The 14,506-nt window shown below is 38.0% G+C and overlaps 1 non-coding gene across 1 annotated transcript; it reads right to left on the bottom strand.

Moving 5' to 3' along the window:
- Window positions 1–811: 811 nt before the first annotated feature.
- LOC114368436 lies at window positions 812–918 on the bottom strand. The gene has a single exon (XR_003657341.1). It is a non-coding gene; the product is annotated as a small nucleolar RNA R71 (small nucleolar RNA).
- Between the last annotated feature and the right edge of the window lie 13,588 nt (window positions 919–14,506).

Raw genomic sequence — 14,506 nt, 5'->3', positions numbered from 1 at the left:
GGCCATAACTTTTGCTCCAGTTATCAGAATCGCAATTATTATATATGTATTTGGGGTAGAAAAAAATTTCCCATGCCATAGGCCGGCTGAGGTCTCCTTCTTCCAAAAATTGTGATTCTGTCAAAAGTTTTTTATTTTCCAAGTATTAGTCTCTTATTTTTTCGTAACTTATCATTTTTAGCTTCTATAGTTAAACTTTGAATTTTCGTCTGAAATTTTTTGTGCTATCTTCTCATCATTTTATAAGGTTGCTCACAAAATTTTAAGTCATTTGGATATCATTTAATGGTAGCTATAGTTCAAACCTGCATTGTTACTTGAGATAGATAGGACATTTCATAGATTAGTTAGACATCATTTAGTACTTTTTGAGCATCCTAAGCATTCTGTTATTGGTGATTTTGAGCATTATAGTTTTGAACATTCTGAGAACATGACACAACCTCCACCCCGTGAGAGAACTCTAAGGGAAATGGTTGCACCTGATTTCACCTATGAAAGCTTGTGCATCCAATACCCTGATGAGGATGTCCCATATGTTCTTAAAACTGGACTGATCCATTTGCTTCCAAAGTTTCATGGTCTTGCAGGTGAAGACCCGTACAAACATATGAAAGAATTCCATATTGTCTGCTCCACCATGAAACCCCCAGATGTTCAGGAGGATCACATATTTCTGAAGGCCTTTCCTCATTCTTTAGAGGGAGTGGCGAAGGACTGGCTTTATTACCTTGCTCCATGGTCCATCACGAGCTGGGATGACCTCAAGAGAGTATTCTTAGAAATTTTTTTCCCTGCTTCCAGGACCACGACCATCAGAAAGGATATTTCAGGCATTCGACAACTCAGTGGAGAGAGCTTATATGAATACTAGGAGAGATTTAAGAAACTATGTGCCAGTTGCCCTCACCACCAAATTTCTGAGCAGCTTCTCCTCCAATATTTTTATGAAGGACTCAGTAACATGGAGAGAAGTATGATAGATGCTGCCAGTGGTGGAGTCATTGGAGACATGACCCCTACTGAAGCTGTGGCGTCCCTAAATAATGACTGGTTTAATAGTAATAAATTAAATAGCAAAAACCATGGGAATTTTTTTTTTCGTTTCTCTCTCTTTTTCACAGTAATTAAGTTTAGAAGGAAAATTATCACTATAGAGTCCTGAATGGCCAGTTCACAACTCTATTCGGAGTCATTTCTTTCTGATCACTCATAACCTCTAAACTATTTTACTCTTTCAAAAAGAAAAATATGTCAGCCATTATTTTAGGTCGTCACGTGAAAAATAATAAAATGCGGTCGATGAACCCTTTTCAATAAAATTTGTTAACACTTTCTCTTCAAATAACAAGATTAAACATAATTACATTCATCATCTAAAACTGTCCAAAATATGGGAGTTTGCAAAATACATAGTGACATCCAGAGCAAAGGTATCAACTGTGGTGGCTTCAGCCACATATCTACAATCATCAAAATTTCTATACAATAGGTCTACCCACCCCAAAAATCAAAAGAGTAAACCTAGTAGTCCAAACTAGATACACCCACCCACAAAAGTATGTAAACCTAATCTAAGGAGCTGTCTACTATGATGAAGAGTCTCCACTATTCGTCGTCCCTCCAGGGCCGCTTTCCTCCGTAAAGTCTACCTCAGATGCTGACATGACATCCTCTGGAGAATCCACATCAGGGAGTGGGTCCTCATCATCCTCTGGAAAGTCAAGAGCATCCACAGCAGGCTTAGGAGGTAACTCCTCTAGGTCCTCCTCAGGGTCTTCTTCAGAGGATGACACCTCTATCACTTGGACTGGCTCCACTAGTCGATATGGAGTAGGTGTAGGTAGTATCCACTCCACAGTTCGCTGAAGCGTGCGTGCGGGTTCCTCTGGATGTACCAATGAAGTAGCAGTGAATCGAATCGTGCCACGGAATTGGCACCTCTCATTGCCTTCGAGGGTCTCCCAAACTCCCTCTAGGCACTCCATCTCCACGCAATCATGAATTAATTGTGCTGCCATCGCGATCTACAAGAAATAAAAGAAAGGGGGTAGACTCTTTCACAAGAAATCTAACTATAGGTAACAATACAATGTGTCCCATAACCACTGCATAAAGTTAAAAGGTATGTCTCAAGGGTTTTCTTCTCTGGTAATCGATTACCACAGTATGTAATCGATTACCAGTGCCCAAACTTGAGTTACACAGCTTCTGAACATGGAAACCTGCAATTTACACTGTGTAATTGATTACACATAACTGGTAATTGATTACCAGTGCCCTATTACTTTGTGTAATCGATTACACAACATTGGTAATCGATTCCCAGAGGCCACCTCAACATCTTGTCTCCATTTCTAAGCCTTGTAATCAATTACACCCCTTGGTAATCGATTACCAGAGGCCATCTCAACTTCCTGTCTCCATTTTTAAGCCTTGTAATCGATTACACACCCTTGGTAATCGATTATCAGAGGCCATCTTAACTTCCTGTCTTCATTTTTAAGCCTTGTAATCGATTACACACCCTTGGTAATCGATTACCAGAGGCCATCTTAACTTCCTGTCTTCATTTTTAAGCCTTGTAATCGATTACACACCCTTGGTAATCGATTACCAGAGGCCAAATTCCAGATACCACTCAAGATCCATAGCTGGCCAGCCACCACACAAGCCTCCTTGCTTTGTGGTCTTTGTTCTTTTATTGGTTGACTGTCAGGAGCTTGCCTGTTTAGGTACGTCACAGGTTCTCACTGACTGACTATGCCCGAGTTGGGTCAGGATTGATCAAGCTTGGTTTTGGGCAATAGCACCCCACCTGACGTCCCCAAGGTCTCCTGACCCCCGCGACATATCTCTAGGTACCACTTTGTGGTCAACAAATAAAAGTAGGAAGATTGACTCTTCCACGCTTTCTCACTTCAAGCTTGTAGGATTATGGGGTACCCGTCATATGTGGTACTAGGTGGCGATCGGGCGATGGTGCAAATCAACTCTCCCACATCCACAAATCAAACATGAACCCACCATCCCCAGTTGCCCACCATCAACTGAGCTCACGTACCCCCATGTATCCCTTATCCTCGTTCCTCTCAGTACCGGGTCCCCATCAACCCCTCCAAGCTTCCACAATATCCAAGCAATTCAATATTCAAACATCATGAACTACCCTAAACCAAGAAAACAGGGCAGAGGCAGAAAACTCTGCCCAAAACACATTCCAATACCACAACTTTCCCTACTCAAATACCCCAGTAACATTCTCTTCGTTTCGATTTGCTAACCGTTGGATCGACTCGAAAATTTTACTGGAGGTTCCTAGTACATAAGTCTACATTTTGACCGTTGGGATTTGCTAGAAAATGTCCAGAACCTAATATGTACTACCTTTCCCATACCCAGCAATGCACAAGCATTTTCTGCACAAGAACAAAAATTTCTACTGCACAATTCAACAACAATTTTCTGCATAATAGGGCAGATTTTCGAAATCCCTCTTGCCCTCATCCAATTTTCCTCAAATTGGATCCTACAAGTCCTAAATCATATATAAAATGTATCCAAACCAAAGACAAGCTTCAGACCAATGCAATTCAAAATCTAGGTACCTGAGACCCCTCAATTTAGTGGATTTTCAAGGTTTGAGAAGTGAAAATGAGAATGGGGTAATTTTGGAGTAAACTCTCATCTCAAACAAGTCTATAACATTAATTTAAACTTGCTCCAACTGGTTTTACGACGAAAACTCCACCGATTCAAAATTTGACCCCTCAACACCCAATTTACCCTAGAAATGGCTCTTGCTTTCACCTTTGTCACTCATTTTTCTCATTTGCTCAGCCCAAGCTTTCCCCCAAGTCCTAAATGACATTTTAAACTAGGATTAACTCACTTTAGCCCCCAATTACCACTAACCCCAAATTTAGCTTTTCAAACCCTCAAAACCTCACACTTTTCCACTCACATCACTACCATTCTCACATTTAACCCTAGGTTAACTCTCCCCATCATCTCTACCAGTTTTCTACCAACAATTTCAGCCCACAAGCATCACAAAACATCGTTATAAAACCCTAAAACAGAATGGGTAAATTTGGCTCACATCAAACATGTCAAGTTTAGCATGCTTTCAACAAATTCCTTCACAAATAACTACCATAAGGCATAAACTTAGTAAAACTACCCATCATATCTCCCAAAAACCCAATACCCACGAAATTCATGTGAGAAGAAGTCCACCCAGACCTGAAATTTGAAGTCCCACAACGTAGTGGTGCGCTTCACGACTCCGAAAATGGCTTCCTTTTGCAATTTGGAGTAGAAATGGTGAGCAAAGTTTGGAGCTTTGATGGAGGCTTCAATGGAGAGGAAGAAGAAGAGAAAAGCAACGTGAGAAGGTGAGGAGAAAAGCTTCTGAATTTTTTTGCTGAGTGAAGAGAGAGAACGTGGCTTTTATGAGAAAGTGATTTCCTTTTCCTATTATTTTATTTTTTTTAAAAGCACTTGCCACTTGTCCCATTTTGAGTGGAACAAAAAGGAGCCCACTTTTTCTCTTGATGTGAATCATACTCAGCCACAAGGAGAGAAAATTTTGACTTTTTGAAATGCTAAAATCCTGCCTCGGTTTGCGTGTCATTTCTCTGGTTCCAGTCCCTCGCGTTTCTCTGCACCCGTCGGGGCCCGTTTTCGAAAGTGAGCAATATATATATATATATATATATATATATATATATATATATATATATATATATATATCAAAACGCTCAGAATGAAACCCCGAGCGTGATTCAGAGGTTGGTTTTGTTAAATTTTAAGTTACATGCAAAACGATAATTTTTAGACTAATTAATTGAGAATTAATCTATAACTGTCCAGTTATGGATTTCTCTTCGTTAATTAGCCTAACCCGCGTATCTCCCCCCCCCCCCCAATGTACATACTACTACCAGGAGTATATATATATATATATATATATATATATATATATATATATATATATATATATATATATATATATATATATATATATATATACACACACTAAATAATACTTATATATATAATTATTCAAAATGTATCGTTTACAAAATTCCGGGTAGAAATTTCCAGGATGTCACAGAAGCCAGAAATTTAATTGAGAAGATGGCTTCAAACTCCCAGCAATTTAGTGCCAGAAGTGATGTTATTGTCATTAGAGGAGTGCATGAAGTAGCCACGAATTCATCTTCATCAGCCGAGACTAAGAAGCTTGAAGGTAAACTAGATGCCTTGGTTAACTTGGTAACCCAACTGGCCATGAATCAAAATCTACACCTGTCGCCAGACTCTGTGGTTTATGCTCCTCTGCCGACCACCACACAGACCTTTGCCCTTCTGTGCAACAATCTGAAGCAATTGAACAGCCTGAAGCTTATGCTGCAAACATCTACAATAGACCTCCTCAACCTCAGCAGCAAAATCAGCCACAGCAGAACAATTATGACCTCTCCAGCAACAAGTACAATCCCGGGTGGAGGAATCATCCCAACCTTAGATGGTCGAATCCTTCACAACAGCAGCAACAACAACAGCAACCTTATTTTCAGAATGCTGCCGGCCTATGCAAACCATACGTTCCTCCACCAAACCAGCAGCAACAACAACAACAACCCCAGAAACAACAAACAGTTGAGGCTCCTCCGCAACCTTCCCTTGAAGAACTTGTGAGGCAAATGACTATGCAAAACATGCAATTTCAACAAGAGACCAAAGCCTCCATTTAGAGCTTAACTAATCAGATGGGACAATTGGCTACACAGTTAAATCAACAACAGTCCCAAAATTCTGACAGATTACCTTCTCAATCTATCAAGAATCCCAAAAATGTGAGTGCCATTACATTGAGGTCGGGAAAGCAGTGTCAAAGACCTCAACCAGCAACATCTTCTTCATCCGCAAATGAACTTGCCCAACTTCAATCTACTCCAGTAAAAGATGATGACAAAAATTTAAAGAGTAAGTTACCTAACAATTTCTATGCAGGTGAACCTTCCATTGGTAATTCTGATTTACAGAAGCAGTATATCCCTCTTCCATTCCCTCCAAGAGCAATTTCCAACAAAAAAATGGAAGAGGCAAAGAAGGAGATCTTGGAAACATTTAGAAAAGTAGAGGTAAACATACCTCTGCTGGATGCAATAAAGCAAATTCCTAGATATGCTAAATTCTTGAAGGAGCTGTGCACTAATAAGCGGAAGCTTGAAGGAAGTGAAAGAATTAGTATGGGCAGAAATGTCTCCGCATTGATTGGTAAATCTGTTCCCCAAATCCCTGAAAAATGTAAAGATCTAGGTACATTTAGCATACCTTGTATCAGAGGGAACAGTAAGTTTGACAATGTCATGTTTCAGGAAGTACACATACCTCTAACTTTCCTTATGAGGTACAGGCTGAGAAACCATCTCCTTCTACCATTATCCAGCCGCCCACACTAGAATTAAAGCCTCTGCCATCAAATTTAAAATATGCTTACTTGGATGATAGCAAAAGTTTTCCAGTAATTATATCTTCCTCCCTTGCTGATGAGCAAAAGGAGAAGCTGTTGTCAGTCCTCAAGAAGCATAAGAAGGCTATAGGCTGGACCCTGGCGAACATTCCTGGTATTAGCCCATCCACATGTATGCATCGAATAAATTTAGAAGATGGAGCTAAACCAATAAGACAGCCACAAAGAAGACTCAACCCGGTGATTCTTGATGTAGTGAAGAAGGAGGTAACCAAGCTTTTGCAAGCTGGAATCATTTATCCTATCTTCGACAGCCCATGGGTGAGTCCCGTCCAGGTAGTCCCGAAGAAAACCGGCCTCACCGTGATAAAAAATGAGAAGGAGGAGTTGATTCCTACTCGGGTGTAGAACAGTTGGAGAGTTTGCATCGACTATAGGAGGCTGAACCAGGTTACCAGAAAGGACCATTTTCCCCTGCCATTCATTGACCAGATGCTTGAACGCCTGGCAGGTAAATCTCACTACTGTTTCCTTGATGGTTTTTCTGGTTATATGCAAATCACTATTGCTCCTGAGGATCAGGAAAAGACCACATTCACCTGCCCCTTCGACACTTTTACTTATAGGAGGATGCCTTTCAGCCTATGCAATGCCCCTGGTACCTTCCAGCGGTGCATGATTAGTATTTTTAGTGATTTGTTAGAAAATTGCATAGAGGTGTTTATGGATGATTTCACTGTATATGGATCCTCTTTTGATAATTGTTTGGATAGTCTGGAAAAGGTTTTGAATAGATGCACTGAAACTAACCTTGTTCTAAATTTTGAAAAATGTCATTTTATGGTTGAGCAAGGTATAGTTTTGGCCACATTATTTCCAATAAGGGCATTGAAGTAGATCCTGCAAAAATTTCTATTATTTCACAATTGCCTTACCCCTCTTGCGTGCGAGAGGTGCGATCTTTTCTTGGTCATGCAGGATTCTACAAGCGCTTTATAAGAGATTTTAGCAAAGTTGCCCTTCCACTATCCAACTTGTTGCAGAAGGAGGTAGAGTTTGACTTTAATGATAAATGCAAAGAGGCTTTTGATTGCCTGAAAAGAGCACTGACTACCACCCCCATCATCCAGGCACCCGACTGGACAGTCCCTTTTGAGCTTACATGTGATGCATCCAATTATGCATTGGGGGCTGTCCTTGCTCAAAAAATTGATAAATTGCTTAGGGTGATATATTATGCTTCTAGGACTTTAGATGTTGCCCAAGCGAATTATACTACTACTGAGAAAGAGCTACTAGCCATAGTTTTTGCTCTTGAAAAATTTCATTCTTATTTGCTTGGTACCTGCATTATTGTTTATACTGACCATGCAGCTTTAAAGTACTTGTTGAAGAAGGCTGATTCAAAGCCTAAGTTGATCCGATGGACGCTCTGGCTCCAAGAATTTGACTTGGAGATCCGTGATAGGAGCGGAGCACAAAATTTAGTTGCTGATCATTTGAGTCGGATCGAACATGTGTCTGATGAGAACTCACCCATTCGGGATGATTTCCCAGATGATCATTTATATATATTGTATAGTATTTCTGATTCTGTTTCTATTCCCTGGTTTGCTAACATTGTCAATTATTTAGTTGCTTCTGTTTTTCCTCCCTTAGCATCTAAGACTCAAAAAGATAAAATTAAAAGTGATGCTAAGCATTTTATTTGGGATGACCCCTACTTGTGGAAATTGTGCAGTGATCAGGTCATTAGACGATGCATTCCAGATCATGAGACTGACTCAGTCCTGCAATTCTGTCATTCTTCTGCATTGGGAGGTCATCTGGGTGTTCAAAGGACAACTCACCAAGTGCTTGACTATAGCTTTTATTGGCCCACCATCTTTAAAGATGCATGGAAGATTTGTAGCACTTGTGAGCAGTGTTAGAGAGCAAGTAGTGCACTTATATGGCGGCAACAAATGCCTCAGCAACCTATGCTATTCTGTGAGGTGTTTGATGTCTGGGGTATAGATTTCATGGGCCCTTTTCCTGTATCTTTTGGTTATGTTTACATTCTCCTTGCAGTTGATTATGTTTCAAAATGGGTGGAAGCCAAGCCCACTAGAACTAATGATGCTAAGGTTGTTGTAGATTTTGTCAGATCTAATTTGTTTTGCAAGTTTGGAGTACCTAAAGCAATCGTTAGTGATCAAGGAACCCATTTTTGCAACAAGTCAATGCATGCCTTGCTTAAAAAGTACGGGGTTGTACACAAGGTATCCACACCATACCACCCCCAAACCAATGGACAGGCAGAAATCTCTTACAGGGGAGATCAAGAGAATTTTAGAGAAGATTGTGCAACCAAGCAGGAAAGATTGGAGTACCAGGCTTGATGATGCTCTTTGGGCACATAGGACTGCCTACAAAGCACCCATAAGAATGTCTCCTTATCGGGTTGTCTTTGGAAAGGAATGTCATCTTCCAATGGAGATTGAGCATTAAGCATACTGGGCAGTGAAGACCTGCAACTTCTCTATGGATCAAGCTGGTGAGGAAAGAAAGTTGCAACTGAGTAGAGTTAGATGAGATTCGCCTAGAAGCCTACGAGAATGCCCAGTTCTACAAAAAAAGACCAAGAAGTTCCATGATAGCATGATAATTAAGAAGAACTTCATGGTCGGGCAAAAAGTGTTATTGTATAATTCTAAGCTTGGACTCATGAGTGGTAAGTTGAGGTCTAAGTGGATTGGTCCTTTTGTTGTTACTAATCTTTTTCCTTATGGTACAGTTGAGATAAAAAAACGACTCCACAAACAAGAGCTTCAAGGTCAATGGACACCGACTTAAGCCATTCCTCACAAACCCTTCTTTAGTGGATGTAGTGGTGGAAGAGACTTCCTTACTCCACCCTACTCTTCCTCCACCATGACTTAGGGAGTTTTTCTTTCCTATCTCCTTCTTTACTTTTGTTACATTTTTTCGATTCTATTTGATGGTCTAATTGCTTTTAATCTTTTAATTATGCTACATTGAGGACAATGTGTTGTTTAAGTATAGGGGGGAGTTCTTTGGTTTTGGTTTTGCTAGTTTTGTTAATTTTGTTAGTTTTGTTGGGTTTCTAGTTTAATATCTTAGGTCAATTCTGTTTGCATGTACAACTTTGCATATTTTTCTATGAATTATAGGATATGTTCAAGAAATGGGTAATTGTTCTGAAAATAAAATCTCTTGACATTTTGTGATTTGAAATCCATGTTTTTCCTCTACATGGCATGATAGTTTTGAAAGCTCAATTTGAAAGTGATAAGTTTACCTTTGTGAGAATTTGAGCCATCCATCATCATAATCTTTTGGTGTGTTTTGCCCCATTGATTGCTTGCACAATAGCCTTGGCTTGATTCTTGTTGAAGCTTCCTAATTCACATGCATATTTGGAAATGATTTAGGCAATTTTGTTCTTATAAGCTTCTAGCCAAATGGACTTACCTTGAATTAATTCCTTTGATAGCCCCTTTGAGCCTATGTTCCCCTTTCTTTGTTTTGAAGCTCATTACAAGCCTTAAGTGAAAAACCATGATAACACCTTACCCTTAAGGAATTTTGGAGCTTTGGAATTGTTTTGGGAATAAGTGTGGGGGGGTATATTTCAATTGAAGATATGATTTTTGGCCATGCTTAATGTTTTATTTTGGCCATGCTTGATGTATATATATATTGCCTTGTTCTTGCTTTAATCTTCAAATTTGTACTGTCTAAAAAAAAAGAGAGGAAAAAAATGAAAAAAAAAATCAATTGCTGCAAATTCTGCAAATTCGTACTGTTCAAAAAAAAAAAGAAAAGAAGAAAAGAAGTGAAGTTGAATAAATGAGGTCTTGTTATGAGGACTTGATTTGGGAGCCTTGGTTGATTTTGTTGATATTAGAGGGTTTGGGTTTACTACTTGTGCTTAATTTCCACTTATTCCCCGTTGCTCCTCTATTCCTTTGGGATTTAGCTACTTATTCAATATTTTTTCCCTACCTTGTCCTTGGCCCCATTATAACCTTTAAAGACCTTTTGATCCTCATGTGCATGTGTTTATCAAGTTGTTTGTCAATTTTAGAATTTTGCCAAGTCTATGTGGTGTTTGTTTTCATGGGTGCTTCAAAGTAAACAGTAGCCTAGACACTTGAGAGATAGAGTGTATATCTTGTGAGGCTTTATCACTTTTCATTCTTGAGCTGATTAACTATTTTGCCATGATTGGGTTGCTTGGATGATTTCCACGAATGTCTTGACTCTTTGGATCTCTTCATGTTAGATGTTACCCATTCCTCTCATTCCTTGATGTTCATTGAGAAATATGTAAATGTTTTTGTTTGTCTCTCTTTGATATCCTTGGATTTTGTTCTTTGTTTCTTTTTGCCAATGAGTGCAAAAGGCTAAGTATGGGGGGTTTTGATGTGCCATTATTTTCTCCTATTTCTTAACCCTTTTTGCACTATTTTAAGTTCTGATTAGTCTTAATTGTCAAATTAATTAGGCAATTTTATTATTTGGGCCCATTAAGCTAATTTGATGTTTTTAATCCAATTCAATTAAATTTCTCTCCCAACATACACATCAAATAATGCACTTAATGCATGTGAAATTATAAAACTACCCCTAATACAAAAACTACTCTAGGTGCCCTAAAATACAAGGGTTGAAAAATCCTACATTACTAGGGTACCCTAAACTTGTGGGGTACCCTCCCTGCACTATGGAGCCCTAAATAAAAGGTCCAAAAATAATGAAATCCTAATCTAATATGTACAAAGATAAGTGAGTTCATACTTAGCCCATGGACTCAAAATCTACCCTAAGGCTCATGAGAACCCTAGGGCTTTCTCCTGCATCTCTGACCCAATCTTCCTGGAGTCTCCTAGTCATGGCTCTGGTGATGAGTCCCCTCCTTGGGAGGATTGCATCAAGAATAATCATAGTTGATGAGTATGCTTGTGTGATCTCACTATGGTCCCTAATTAGTTCACATTATTAGAGACTCACAGAGTGATAAGGCTTGTCTCATTTCTTCGTGTGAGAACCCTTAAGTTTGTTACATATTGATCGGATGAGTTGTCATAGATGAAGACATGAGTAAGGCCAAAATTCCCTAGATTGAGAAATTATCTTAGATACAATATGTTGTGGCTAGTAATCCTTAGGTTAGTACTATGTGCTTAATGAGATTTCCTTTTTATAGCCCATGATGCATTTATGATCTTTTTGTGGTTATTTTTCTTTGTTTCTTTCAGTGTTTTAACATGTTATATGTAGTTTGAACTTGGTTTTCTTTAGAAAATGAAAATGGTGTTTTGTCGTTTTACCCAAAGTGGGTTTACAAAGGTTGATTTATAAGTCTTATTTTCCATATATGTTGTAGTGTCTCCTCATGGAAACATATTTTAGCTTTCTTGATGTTGTCTAAAGTGGTTTCTTCATTGAGAATGAAGATGTTTATTTTAACCTTATGCACTCAAAAATGTTTTGTAAAGGTTGGGTGTTTAAACTCGTCATGCATTTATGTTGTTGTGTTTTCTCTCAATGGTAGCGTTTGGTTTTCAAAATGGATTCATTTTACTGTTTCAATTGTAATGTCCTCCACTCGTTTTCTTATATGTTTTATGCAAAGGAAACTGTCTCTTTTGATGCATGGTATATGTTGTGTTCTGAAATCATTTTACGAAGTTGCTGTCTTATGGTTTTCTTTGTTCTCTTTACATTACCTTTAACTACTTGCTGATTTTAAAGTTAATTATGATTTAGGTGATGTTTTTCTATAAAATCTTTTAGAACTTAATTCTAAAGGTGGAGAAGCATTTAGTGATTTCCTAATTCTGATATGAAGTTTTACTACTTCTTCATTGGTGGAAATCAGTTTAGAAAGGTTTAATCATTTGCATGCGTTTCTTTAGTCTTGGAATTTTGTTTTTCTAAAATATGAAATTGATTTCAAAGTTGTTCTTAGAAATAGAGGTTTGTCCCTTTGGTCTTGTTTTTCCAAAAGCATTAATGTCTTTGTTAGACCTTTACCCCTGATCAAAACGTGTATTTCCATCTTTCTTTTGTTATAACAAGGATGTTGAAGGGTTTTATGATAAAGTTTCATGGTTGCATTAAAAAGTTGATCATCCTTGTTTTCGCACAAGTTTTGTTTCAATGAACCTTTGCATGCTTTTATTTCTCAGTTGTATCTTCCTTTCTTCATTGATGATGTTTTATGCATGATTTTTAATTGTTGTTTTTCAACCAACCCTTATCTTAGAGGTTTCTGTTGGACAAGTGGGCTCAATAACTTAAAAGGGTGGGGAGGGGTGAATTAAGTTTCAAAATTTCCCACTAACAAACTTTTAACCCCCTTCTAAATGATAGGCTTAGAATGCAGAAGAATAAGCAGCAATCAATTTAATAATGTTCTTTAAACATGAAGACAAAATTGATTGCAATAACATAAATGAGATAAGGGAAGAGAGAAATGCAAACTCGATTTATACTGGTTTGGCCACTTCCCGTGCCTACGTCCAGTCCTCAAGCAACCCACTTGAGATTTTCCACTATCTCTGTAAATCCTTTACAGACTTTGAACACACCTTGGGTTCCCTCACCCTTGTGTTCAAAGATTCTCTAAGAGATAACCTGTCTCTTGATTACAATTCTCACAATCCAAGAGATAACCAATCTCTTGATTACAACTGACTTTCTGAGATGAACAGAAAGATTTTTCTCCTTTAGAGTGGATGATACAAATTGAAGTTCCTAGAGGAATTTCTCTATTTTAGAGATGATAATACAATTTGAAGTTCCTGGATGAATTCTCAATAGATTTGCAAGTGTTTGCCCAAGAGTTGTTGAGAGAGTATTTGACAATGAAGTTATCATAGAATATCTCTTTGTTACTTTTGGAAGTCAGACACACATATACATAGGCCCTTCGTGTCTTTTCAAAATGGTTTGAAGAGATGTTTCTTTTCAAAAAGTTTTTCTGAAATTCTTCACTAGTAATCAATTATTGGTTTCTAGTAATCGATTACACAATTATATTTTAAAGGGTCATATCTTTTCAAAGTGTTTTTTGAAGTGTCGTTGCTGGTAATCGATTACAAACATCTAGTAATCGATTACATGATTCAAAATTCAAATTCAAAACTCTTTTTTAAAAGTTGTTTTTCAAAATTGTCTTTTGGTAATTGATTACACTGCCTGGTAATTGATTACCAGAGCCTTGATCTCTAGGAAACACTTTGTTTTTAGGAAAAAGCTTGATCTTGAATTAATCTTGAAGCAATGCTTGTTTGTTGAAGCAACCTTGTATTAATCTTGAAGCAATGCTTAACCTTTGAATGTTTTTTGAAGTAATCTTGAAAGCAACTTAGTGATTATTCTTTGGCATCATCAAAATCATGTATTCATACATTCACAGTTTCATCTGCTAGTTTGTTGGTAGAGTGAGTTGTGTTGATGAGGGAGTATGAGATGTTCTTGTTGAGAACACCCACAGTTATGAGATGATGTCAAGCCCTTATTTTGATCAAACTAAGTTAGAAACTTGTAGGACTTTGATCCTTCACCCCTAGTACTAGATTTTGAAATCAACCACGGGATGACTCCTTTAGAAGAGTAGTTTAGAAAGTAAGCACATTGACCTTCCCTAGTAGCCAATGGTAAGAGGAATCAGAGTTTTGAGTGATGGCTAGAACCTAATAGTTGCTTAAGCTAAGACCTCATACCTTGGTAAGAATTGGTATATCAGTTTGATGTTAAGACGAATTCCTTAGTAGAGATTACAATAAGAAGAGAGAATAGTATTCTAGAGTAAGACCATATAGTGTGAGAATGTTGATAATGATTAGAGTGACTAGAGTTATGAACTCTAAGGAAAGATCTGGTTATATCCAGAGCAGCAATGACCTACACTGTCCTATGTTTTCATATGTTTGTTAGGCATCCTTTTGGTGTGTCATTTGAAACATAATGAAGGAGTTTTGACATTTTAAATCATGTTGAGAGTTTTTT

This window comes from Glycine soja, chromosome 1 (genome assembly GCF_004193775.1).
Source record: "Glycine soja cultivar W05 chromosome 1, ASM419377v2, whole genome shotgun sequence".
In the NCBI taxonomy this organism is placed as follows: Eukaryota; Viridiplantae; Streptophyta; class Magnoliopsida; order Fabales; family Fabaceae; genus Glycine; species Glycine soja.
The sequence above is the reverse complement of the archived record's forward strand: the minus strand, read 5'-3'. Positions and strand labels throughout refer to the sequence as shown.